The sequence below is a fragment of the Rattus norvegicus genome, chromosome 8, assembly GCF_021556685.1.
Source record: "Rattus norvegicus strain SHRSP/BbbUtx chromosome 8, alternate assembly SHRSP_T2T, whole genome shotgun sequence".
Classification (NCBI taxonomy): domain Eukaryota; kingdom Metazoa; phylum Chordata; class Mammalia; order Rodentia; family Muridae; genus Rattus; species Rattus norvegicus.
In genome coordinates this window covers 22,316,378-22,329,078 of record NC_141541.1, presented here as the reverse complement: position 1 = coordinate 22,329,078, position 12,701 = coordinate 22,316,378, and the positions used below count along the sequence as shown (strand labels likewise).

The following is a 12,701-nucleotide window of genomic DNA, read 5'->3' as shown; positions in this document are numbered from 1 at the left end:
TACACTCAAGTACCAGGAAGGACTCCATTACTTGTCATTGGCTAGAATTATTCCCTAGCTACTTCCTAGCACCAATTGATCAAAGACAAATCTGATTGTTTCAGATGTACTTTCAGACAGTTTGTGATTGTTCATGGTTTTGTTTCAAAGTGCCCACCTGTTGGCCTAAGCCCCCTAGGTTGCTTGCCATTCCCTATAAAATCTCATCCTGATGAGGGCTCCGGGTTGCTCCACCTTCCCATCCTCCTGTGTCAGGATTAGAGGAGAGCCCAAACTTGAGCTTGTAATAGAGAACCTAATGCAGTTTCATTGGAGTTGGCTCCTTGGCGGTCTTCTGGGGCTTATGAACAGGTATGACATTACTACTGTGACAAACACATATTTTTACAAAATGACTCAAAGAAGTTAGGAAATTTTTTGAGCACTTTCAGAATTTCAAATCTTTAACTTGATATCTTCATTGTTTTGGGACGGTAGTGTGGCAAAGGTGTGTGTTGCCACACATAGCTGTGTTACGGTCTTGCATGCAAATACCTTATTTGACTTTATATAATAAAAAAATGTATTTTAAAATTAGATATAGGCTATAGAGTTGTAGCTTGTGATAGATAGTATAGAAGATAGATGATACGGCCTCTGGGTTCCCATAGAGGAGGGCACAGGAGAAGCAGGTCCGCTGCGTCTGAGACAATGCGGAACCTGAAGGGACCGACCTGATAAACAGTTCTCTGCACCCAAATCCCGTGGGAGGGAGAGCTAAACCTTCAGAGAGGCAGACACACCTGGGAAACCAGAAGAGACTGCACTCTGCACACATTACTGATTCCAGAGGAAAACACCAAACGCCATCTGGAACCCTGGTGCATGGAAGCTCCCCGAGAGGGCGGTGGAGATCTTCCTGGTTGCTGCCGCTGCGGAGAGCTCATAAGCAACACCCCATGAGCAAACTTGAGCCTCAGGACCACAGGTAAGACCAACTTTTCTGCTGCAAGCGACCTGCCTGGTGAACTCAAGACACAGGCCCACAGGAACAGCTGAAGACCTGTAGATAGGAAAAACTACACGCCTGAAAGCAGAACACTCTGTCCCCCCATAACTGGCTGAAGGGAAACAGGAAAACAGGTCTATAGCACTCCTGAAACACAGGTTTATAGGACAGTCAAGCCACTGTCAGAAATAGAAGAACAAAGTAACACTAGAGATAATCTGATGGCGAGAGGCAAGCACAGGAACCCAAGCAACAGAAACCAAGACTATATGGCATCATCAGAGCCCAATTCTCCCACCAAAGCAAACACGGAATATCCAAAACACACCAGAAAAGCAAGATCAAGTTTCAAAATCATATTTGATCATGATGCTGGAGGACTTCAAGAAAGACGTGAAGAACTCCCTTAGAGAACAAGTAGAAGCCTACAGAGAGGAATCGCAAAAATGCCTGAAAGAATCGCAAAAATCCCTGAAAGAATTCCAGGAAAACACAATCAAACAGTTGAAGGAATTAAAAATGGAAATAGAAGCAATCAAGAAAGAACACATGGAAACAACGCTGGATATAGAAAACCAAAAGAAGAGACAAGGAGCTGTAGATACAACATTCACCAACAGAATACAAGAGATGGAAGAGAGAATCTCAGGAGCAGAAGATTCCATAGAAATCATTGACTCAACTGTCAAAGATAATGTAAAGCGGAAAAAGCTACTGGTCCAAAACATACAGGAAATCCAGGACTCAATGAGAAGATCAAACCTAAGGATAATAGGTATAGAAGAGAGTGAAGACTCCCAGCTCAAAGGACCAGTAAATATCTTCAACAAAATCATAGAAGAAAACTTCCCTAACCTAAAAAAAGAGATACCCATAGACATACAAGAAGCCTACAGAACTCCAAATAGATTGGACCAGAAAAGAAACACCTCCCATCACATAATTGTCAAAACACCAAACGCACAAAATAAAGAAAGAATCTTAAAAGCAGTAAGGGAAAAAGGTCAAGTAACATATAAAGGCAGACCTATCAGAATCACACCAGACTTCTCGCCAGAAACTATGAAGGCCACAAGATCCTGGACTGATGTCATACAGACCCTAAGAGAACACAAATGCCAGCCCAGGTTACTGTATCCAGCAAAACTCTCAATTAACACTGATGGAGAAACCAAGATATTCCATGACAAAACCAAATTTACACAATACCTTTCTACAAATCCAGCACTACAAAGGATAATAAATGGTAAAGCCCAACATAAGGAGGCAAGCTATACCCTAGAAGAAGGAAGAAACTAATCATCTTGGCAACAAAACAAAGAGAATGAAAGCACACAAACATAACCTCACATCCAAATATGAATATAACGGGAAGCAATAATCACTATTCCTTAATATCTCTCAATATCAATGGCCTCAACTCCCCAATAAAAAGACATAGATTAACAAACTGGATACGCAACAAGGACCCTGCATTCTGCTGCCTACAGGAAACACACCTCAGAGATAAAGACAGACACTACCTCAGAGTGAAAGGCTGGAAAACAACTTTCCAAGCAAATGGTCAGAAGAAGCAAGCTGGAGTAGCCATTCTAATATCAAATAAAATCAATATCCAACTAAAAGTCATCAAAAAATATAAGGAAGGACACTTCATATTCATCAACGGAAAAATCCACCAAGATGAACTCTCAATCCTGAATATCTATGCCCCAAATACAAGGGCACCTACATACATAAAAGAAACCTTACTAAAGCTCAAAACACACATTGCACCTCACACAATAATAGTGTGAGATTTCAACACCCCACTCTCATCAATGGACAGATCATGGAAACAGAAATTAAACAGTGATGTCGACAGATTAAGAGAACTCATGAGCCAAATGGACTTAACGGATATTTATAGAACAGTCTATCCTAAAGCAAAAGGATATACCTTCTTCTCAGCTCCTCATGGTACTTTCTCCAAAATTGACCATATAATTGGTCCAAAAACGGGCCTCAACAGGTACAGAAAGATAGAAATAATCCCATGCGTGCTATCGGACCACCACGGCCTAAAACTGGTCTTCAATAACAATAAGGGAAGAATGCCCACATATACGTGGAAATTGAACAATGCTCTACTCAATGATAACCTGGTCAAGGAAGAAATAAAGAAAGAAATTAAAAACTTTTTAGAATTTAATGAAAATGAAGATACAACATACCCAAACTTATGGGACACAATGAAAGCTGTGCTAAGAGGAAAACTCATAGCGCTGAGTGCCTGCAGAAAGAAACAGGAAAGAGCATATGTCAGCAGCTTGACAGCACACCTAAAAGCTCTAGAACAAAAAGAAGCAAATACACCCAGGAGGAGTAGAAGGCAGGAAATAATCAAACTCAGAGCTGAAATCAACCAAGTAGAAACAAAAAGGACCATAGAAAGAATCAACAGAACCAAAAGTTGGTTCTTTGAGAAAATCAACAAGATAGATAAACCCTTAGCCAGACTAACGAGAGGACACAGAGAGTGTGTCCAAATTAACAAAATGAGAAATGAAAAGGGAGACATAACTACAGATTCAGAGGAAATTCAAAAAATCATCAGATCTTACTATAAAAACCTATATTCAAGAAAACTTGAAAATCTTCAGGAAATGGACAATTTCCTAGACAGATACCAGGTACCGAAGTTAAATCAGGAACAGATAAACCAGTTAAACAACCCCATAACTCCTAAGGAAATAGAAGCAGTCATTAAAGGTCTCCCAACCAAAAAGAGCCCAGGTCCAGACGGGTTTAGTGCAGAATTCTATCAAACCTTCATAGAAGACCTCATACCAATATTATCCAAACTATTCCACAAAATTGAAACAGATGGAGCACTACCGAATTCCTTCTACGAAGCCACAATTACTCTTATACCTAAACCACACGAAGACACAACAAAGAAAAAGAACTTCAGACCAATTTCCCTTATGAATATCGACGCAAAAATACTTAACGAAATTCTGGCAAACCGAATCCAAGAGCACATCAAAACAATCATCCACCATGATCAAGTAGGCTTCATCCCAGGCATGCAGGGATGGTTTAATATACGGAAAACCATCAACGTGATCCATCATATAAACAAACTGAAAGAACAGAATCACATGATCATTTCATTAGATGCTGAGAAAGCATTTGACAAAATTCAACACCCCTTCATGATAAAAGTCCTGGAAAGAATAGGAATTCAAGGCCCATACCTAAACATAGTAAAAGCCATATACAGCAAACCAGTTGCTAACATTAAACTAAATGGAGAGAAACTTGAAGCAATCCCACTAAAATCAGGGACTAGACAAGGCTGCCCACTCTCTCCCTACTTATTCAATATAGTTCTTGAAGTTCTAGCCAGAGCAATCAGACAACAAAAGGAGATCAAGGGGATACAGATTGGAAAAGAAGAAGTCAAAATATCACTATTTGCAGATGACATGATAGTATATTTAAGTGATCCCAAAAGTTCCACCAGAGAACTACTAAAGCTGATAAACAACTTCAGCAAAGTGGCTGGGTATAAAATTAACTCAAATAAATCAGTTGCCTTCCTCTATACAAAAGAGAAACAAGCTGAGAAAGAAATTAGGGAAACGACACCCTTCATAATAGACCCAAATAATATAAAGTACTTCGGTTTGACTTTAACCAAGCAAGTAAAAGATCTGTACAATAAGAACTTCAAGACACTGAGGAAAGAAATTGAAGAAGACCTCAGAAGATGGAAAGATCTCCCATGCTCATGGATTGGCAGGATTAATATAGTAAAAATGGCCATTTTACCAAAAGCAATCTACAGATTCAATGCAATCCCCATCAAAATACCAATCCAATTCTTCAAAGAATTAGACAGAATAATTTGCAAATTCATCTGGAATAACAAAAAACCCAGGATAGCTAAAGCTATCCTCAACAATAAAAGGACTTCAGGGGGAATCACTATCCCTGAACTCAAGCAGTATTACAGAGCAATAGTGATAAAAACTGCATGGTATTGGTACAGAGACAGACAGATAGACCAATGGAACAGAATTGAAGACCCAGAAATGATCCCACACACTTATGGGCACTTGATTTTTGACAAAGGAGCCAAAACCATCCAATGGAAAAAAGATAGCATTTTCAGCAAATGGTGCTGGTTCAACTGGAGGTCAACATGTAGAAGAATGCAGATCGATCCATGCTTATCACCCTGTACAAAGCTTAAGTCCAAGTGGATCAAGGACCTCCACATCAAACCAGACACACTCAAACTAATAGAAGAAAAACTAGGGAAGCATCTGGAACACATGGGCACTGGAAAAAATTTCCTGAACAAAACACCAATGGCTTATGCGCTAAGATCAAGAATCGACAAATGGGATCCCATAAAACTGCAAAGCTTCTGTAAGGCAAAGGACACTGTGGTTAGGACAAAACGGCAACCAACAGATTGGGAAAAGATCTTTACCAATCCTACAACAGATAGAGGCCTTATATCCAAAATATACAAAGAACTCAAGAAGTTAGACCGCTGGGAGACAGATAACCCTATTAAAAAATGGGGTTCAGAGCTAAACAAAGAATTCACAGCTGAGGAATGCTGAATGGCTGAGAAACTCCTAAAGAAATGTTCAACATCTTTAGTCATAAGGGAAATGCAAATCAAAACAACCCTGAGATTTCACCTCACACCAGTGAGAATGGCTAAGATCAAAAACTTCGGTGAGAGCAAATGCTGGCGAGGATGCAGAGAAAGAGGAATACTCCTCCACTGTTGCTGGGATTGCAGACTGGTACAACCATTCTGGAAATCAGTCTGGAGGTTCCTCAGAAAATAGGACATTGAACTGCCTGAGGATCCAGCTATACCTCTCTTGGGCATATACCCACAAGATGCCCCAACATATAAAAAAGACACGTGCTCCACTATGTTCATAGCAGCCTTATTTATAATAGCCAGAATCTGGAAAGAACCCAGATGCCCTTCAACAGAGGAATGTATACAGAAGTTGTGGTACATCTACACAATGGAATATTTCTCAGCTATCAAAAACAATGACTTTATGAAATTCGTAGGCAAGTGTTTGGAACTTGAAAATATCATCCTGTGTGGGGTAACCCAATCACAGAAAAACACACATGGTATGCACTCATTGATAAGTGGCTATTAGCCCAAATGCTTGAATTACCCTAGATGCCTAGAACAAATGAAATTCAAGACAGATGATCAAAATGTGAATGCTTCACTCCTTCTTTAAAAGGGAACAAGAATACCCTTGGCAGGGAATAGAGAGGAAAAGATTAAAAAAGACACAGAAGGAACACCCATTCAGAGCCTGCCCCACATGTGGCCCATACATATACAGCCATCCAATTAGACAAGATGGATGAAGCAGAGAAGTGCAGGCTGACAGGAGCCGGATGTAGATCGCTCCTGAGAGACGCAGCCAGAATACAGCAAATACAGAGGTGAATGCTAGCAGCAAACCACTGAACTGAGAACGGGACCCCCGTTGAAGGAATCAGAGAAAGAACTGGAAGAGCTTGAAGGGGCTGGAGACCCCTTTTGAACAACAATGCCAAGCAACCAGAGCCTCCAGGGACTAAGCCACTATCTAAAGACTATACATGGACTGACCCTGGACTCTGACCTTATAGGTAGCAATGAATATTCTAGTAAGATCACCAGTGGAAGGGGAAGGGTCCTGCTAAGACTGAACCCCCAGTGAACTAGATTGTTGGGGGGAGGGCGCCAATGAGGGGAGGATGGGGAGGGGAACACCCATACAGAAGGGGAGGGGGAGGGATTAGGGGGATGTTTGCCCGGAAACCGGGAAAGGGAATAACACTCGAAATGTAAATAAGAAATACTCAAGTTAATAATAATAAAAAAAGAATGAATAAATAAATTAATAAAAATAGAATCACATGGACTTCAAGTTTCACCTATTCAACATGTATTTCTTTCTCTGTAAGTCAATGCTCTGTGTTTATGGGTTTTATTTTTTGCTGTGTCTTTTTATGTGTGCCTGTGTTTCTGTGGATTGTTCTTTGTTTTTTTTTTTTTTTTTTAATTCTTTATGCTGTAAGATGAAGAATTGACAAATGGGACTTCATAAAATTGCAAAGTTTCTGTAAGGCAAAGGACATTGTAATTAGGACAAACTAGAAACCAACAGGTTGTGAAAAGGTCTTTACCAATCTTGCATCTAATACAGGGCTCATATAAAATATATGCAAAGAACTGAAGAAGTTAGACACCAGAGCATCAAATAATCCTATTAAAAATGGGGTACCAAGCTAAGCAAAGAATTCTCAAATGAGGAATATTTAATGGCTGAGAACTAAGGAAACCTTAGACATTCTTAGTCATCAGGAAAATGCAAATCAAAACAAGAATGCTGAGATTTCACCTCACACCAGTCAGAATGGCTATGATCAAAAATTCAGGTGACAACAGATGCTGGTGAAGATGTGGAGAAAGAGGAACACTCCTCCATTGTTGGTGGGATTGCAAGCTGCTACAACCTCTCTGGAAATCAATCTGGTCGTTCCTCAGAAGATTGGACATAGTACTGCCTGAGAACCCAGCATATATCCAAAAGATGCTCTAATATAACAAGGACACATGGCACACTATGTTCATAGCAGCCTTATTTATAATAGCCATAAGCTGGAAAAAACCCAGATATCCTTCAGCAGAGGAATGGATATAGAAAATGTGGTACATTTACACAATGGAGTAGTACTCAGCTATTAAAAACAATGACTACATAAAATTCTTAGGCAAATGCATGGAACTGGAAAATATCATCCTGAGTGAGGTAACCCAATGACAAAAGAACACACATGATATTCACTCACTGATAAATGGATATTAGCCCCAAAACTCGGAAGACCCAAGATAAAATTACAGACCACACTATGCTCAAGAAGAATGAAAACCGAAGGGTGGATGTTGCAGTCCCTCTTAGAAAAGAGAACTACATACAAACTGGAAGAAATGCAACAACAAAGAGTAGAACAGAGACTGAAGGAAAGGCCATCTGGAGACTGCCAATTCTGGAGATCCACCCCCCTCCATACAGTCACCAAACCCAGACACTATTGCAGATGCCAAGAAGTGCATCCTGAAAAGAGCCTGATATAGCTGTCTTCTAAGAGGCTCTGTCAGAGCCTGACATACAGAGACAGATGCTTGCACCCAACCATTAAATTGAGAATGAAGTCCCCAATGGAGGAGTTAGAAAAAAGGCTGAATGAGCTGAAGGGATGTGCAACCCCATAGGAAGAACAACATTATCAACCAAACAGACACCCCAGGACTCTCAGGGACTAAACCACCAACTAAAAGAGTTGACTTATGGACTACTAAAGGAGCGACCTATGGATCTAGCCACATATGTAGCAGAGGATGGCACTGTAGGACAACAATGGGAGGAGAGGCCCTTGGTCCTGTGAAGACTTGATGCCCCAGTGTAGGGGAATGCTTAGGTGGGGAGATGGAAAGGAATGGGTGGGTAGGCGAGGGAGCACTCTCATACAAGCAGGGGGGGGGGGATGGGATAGGGGTTTTCCGGAGGGGGAACTGGGAAAGGGGATAACATTTGAAATGTAAATAAAGAAAATATCAATAAAAAAAGAAACAAAGGCAAAAAAAGAAGATAGATGATAATAGATATAACAGCATCTATAATAATATCTTTATATCATTAAATTAATGTCACTTAAAAGATTCTCTATTTTGGATTTGTATTTAAAATGAAAGCCTGTTTTTGTTAGTTTAGCATTGCAACACATAGTTCTATTAAAAAAAAAAAAAAAAAAAACCCGATACCATGGTGTAGAAAGCTGCAGCACATGGGTTCATTAATATAAATGTGAACTTAAATACTTAGTATAAAACACTAAATAACACCTTAGGTTATTCAAAGTAGACTGAAAGTGTGTAAAAAAATTACATTTGGGGATGGGATTCTTGGGATTCTGATGGCCCATATAGTGAGACTCCAATAACCACCAAATTAAAAAAAAAAAATTGTAACCTGAAATAGAACAATTTTTGGATAATGAGTCCTTCTCCCAGTAAACTGAATATAAAACAATCTCTACTTGTTAAATCATAGACATAGATGTTTAGAGGGGATTAGCGTATCTGCTGAAGATTCTTTTCCTTTCCAGGCCTGAGGAAACCAGAGGTCCATTCTTTTTTTTTTTCTTTTTTTTTTTTTTTAATTAACTTGAGTATTTCTTATATACATTTCAAGTGTTATTCCCTTTCCCGGTTTCCGGGCAAACATCCCCCTCCCCCCTCCCCTTCCTTATGGGTGTTCCCCTCCCAACCCTCCCCCCATTGCCGCCCTCCCCCCATAGTCTAGTTCACTGGGGGTTCAGACTTAGCAGGACCCAGGGCTTCCCCTTCCACTGGTGCTCTTACTAGGATATTCATTGCTACCTATGGGGTCAGAGTCCAGGGTCAGTCCATGTATAGTATTTAGGTAGTGGCTTAGTCCCTGGAAGCTCTGGTTGCTTGACATTGTTGTACTTTTGGGGTCTCGAGCCCCTTCAAGCTCTTCCAGTTCTTTCTCTGATTCCTTCAACGGGGGACTTATTCTCAGTTCAGTGGTTTGCTGCTGGCATTCGCCTCTGTATTTGCTGTATTCTGGCTGTGTCTCTCAGGAGCGATCTACATCCGGCTCCTGTCAGTCTGCACTTCTTTGCTTCATCCATCTTGTCTAATTGGGTGGCTGTATATGTATGGGCCACATGTGGGGCAGGCTCTGAATGGGTGTTCCTTCAGTCTCTGTTTTAATCTTTGCCTCTCCCTTCCCTGCCAAGGGTATTCTTTTTCCTCATTTAAAGAAGGAGTGAAGCATTCACATTTTGATCATCCATCTTGAGTTTCGTTTGTTCTAGGGATCTAGGGTAATTCAAGCATTTGGGCTAAAAGCCACTTATCAATGAGTGCATACAATGTATGTCTTTCTGTGATTGGGTTAGCTCACTCAGGATGATATTTTCCAGTTCCAACCATTTGCCTACGAATTTCATAAAGTCGTTGTTTTTGATAGCTGAGTAATATTCCATTGTGTAGATGTACCACATTTTCTGTATCCATTCCTCTGTTGAAGGGCATCTGGGTTCTTTCCAGTTTCTGGCTATTATAAATAAGGCTGCAATGAACATAGTGGAGCACGTGTCTCTTTTATATGTTGAGGCATCTTTTGGGTATATGCCCAAGAGAGGTATAGCTGGATCCTCAGGCAGTTCAATGTCCAATTTTCTGAGGAACCTCCAGACTGATTTCCAGAATGGTTTTACCAGTCTGCAATCCCACCAACAATGGAGGAGTGTTCCTCTTTCTCCACATCCTCGCCAGCATCTGCTGTCACCTGAGTCTTTGATCTTAGCCATTCTCACTGGTGTGAGGTGAAATCTCAGGGTTGTTTCATTAGGGAGCATTAAGCTTTTGTAAGTACCTAGTAGCTTCAAAAAACTAGCTGCTAAATACATAGACCCTTCTCACATTAATTCTATAAAATGAGGTGTTTGCTTTGTTCTATGAATCATAACTAACGAAAGGGTGTATTCACATGAAATCTCTTACAGAATATTTCTATCCAAACTAGAAACACTATCATTTAAAACACTTCTGCTTATATATTTTTCTTTTCCAAAAGTTTAAAAAGGAGTAAGTTGGGTATAATAAATTTGTTATTTAAAGACATAAAGTTAATACTGGGTGATGGTAGCATTTGCCTCAATACTCTGGAGGCAGAGACAGGGTTCCAGGACAACCAGGGTTACATCTGGAAATCCTGTCTTGAAAAACCAAAACAAAAGTTCCTTCAACAACTTACAGAGGCCTCAACACCTGTTTTCCACTCATGTTTATTCCCTCATGTTCTCTGCCTTCCTGGCAAGCCTGTCTGCCTCCAAGGCCTCTGCCAGGCTCTTCCTGGCCTTCTTTACTTTCCAGGCCTGTCCTCCAGATGTCTGCAGTAGTTACTTCTCTTATGCAGTAAGATGGTGTCAGATGGAGAGGCGCTGGCATTGTTACCCCTTGACTGGAGAAATATGGTGACAGCTGAAGAGCCACTTGCTTAGTCGTTTCTAAGCATGGGGGTTGGACAGAGGTGACTTCTCCAGGAATGAGATGATCCTTAACACTACTGTGGTTGTTGGCATTCCAGGTGCAATTCTTTCTACAGGGTTTGCAAGCTTCAGTGGACATGATAGGTTCTCTTTACTGTCTCCTCCAACTTGAGGCTTTTTCAGTTTCTCCAATGCACACAGCTACTGGGGTTTCTTCAGCTTTGCTTCATCTCTCCTGTTTCATTCTCCTGTACCTGGTTTCATTCTCAGAGTATGATATTATTATGGTCACAGGCTGTGGAGACATGCAATTGCTCAACCACACAAGATCTTTGGAAGTAATACCAGCTCTATGTTTGGCCTTTATCTTGCTCTTGTTGGGTATCATACTTCTTGTGAGTCTTCCCTTTGAAAACAGTGAAGTTTAAACAGTGAAGTTTAAACACAGATGAAATCTACTCCTGGTTACAAAGAATTCTTTTTTAGCTTATGGATCTGCTACTATTACTTTTCTCTGAAAAACTAGGTCTGAGATCACACCATTGCCTAGCTCCCCAAGACTGCTGCTAAAAACATTCTCCTTCCCAGATTTTTAGGACACCTAACTCATTTGACTATCAAGGATAAGAAGTTGGGGTCTCTATCAAACAAGTTACACACAGATTCCCTCTATTTTACTTTAAAGATGCTACATTTTTCTTTCTTATGGCCACTGGGTGCTGCTGCTCCACACCTACCTCAATGACGCACTGACATCACTAGTGCAGAAGTGCACTATGTAAGGTTGGGCAAGATCACTACCTCAGTGACACACTGGCATCACTAGTGCAGAAGTGCACTATGTAAGGTTGGGCAAGATCACTACCTCAGTGACACACTGGCATCATTAGTGCAGAAGTGCACTATGTAAGGTTGTGCAAGATCACTACCTCAGTGATGCACTGGCATCACTAGTGCAGAAGTGCACTATGTAAGTTTGTGCAAGATCACTACCTCAGTGATGCACTGGCATCACTAGTGCAGAAGTGCACTATGTAAGTTTGTGCAGAACTCTAGATATCTATACAAGGAAAAAAACCATCCAACAATGCATTTCACACAGCTAAGCCTGATCATTTTGGCCTGATGAAGTACATTTCACATTTCTTGCACCAAATATTAGCAAGTAGTTTATAGCTGCCACAGGATATCAACTTAGGTCAAGTACAACTATGCACTAAATTAAGGAGGTTTAAATACAAAGAAAAAGGACAAGGATGAACATTCTACAATTAGTGTGAATTAAGTACTTACTAGCAAAGGCTGGCTTGAAACTGAGTTTCCTGAAGGCTCCTCCATAGTGGTAGAGTTTGTCCTAAAGGCTTTACTGCAGAGATGCAGACAAGGCTTGAGTTGCTGGAAATGGCAGTATGTGTTTCACCTAATCCTCCTTTTGTAGAGAAAAGAGTTAAGAAAATTCTCAGGGGTGGGTAGATGACTGGGATAACACCCTCATAGAAGAAGGGGAAGAAAGGGGTAGGGGGTTTATAGATGGGAAACCAGGAAAGGGGATAACATTTGAAATGTAAATTTAAAAAATGTTCCATAAAAACAGAAAAGAAAA

The 12,701-nt window shown here is 40.5% G+C and overlaps 1 pseudogene; it reads right to left on the bottom strand.

Moving 5' to 3' along the window:
- Window positions 1–10,894: 10,894 nt before the first annotated feature.
- Mbd3l2-ps1 (methyl-CpG binding domain protein 3-like 2, pseudogene 1) lies at window positions 10,895–12,436 on the bottom strand (annotated as a pseudogene).
- Between the last annotated feature and the right edge of the window lie 265 nt (window positions 12,437–12,701).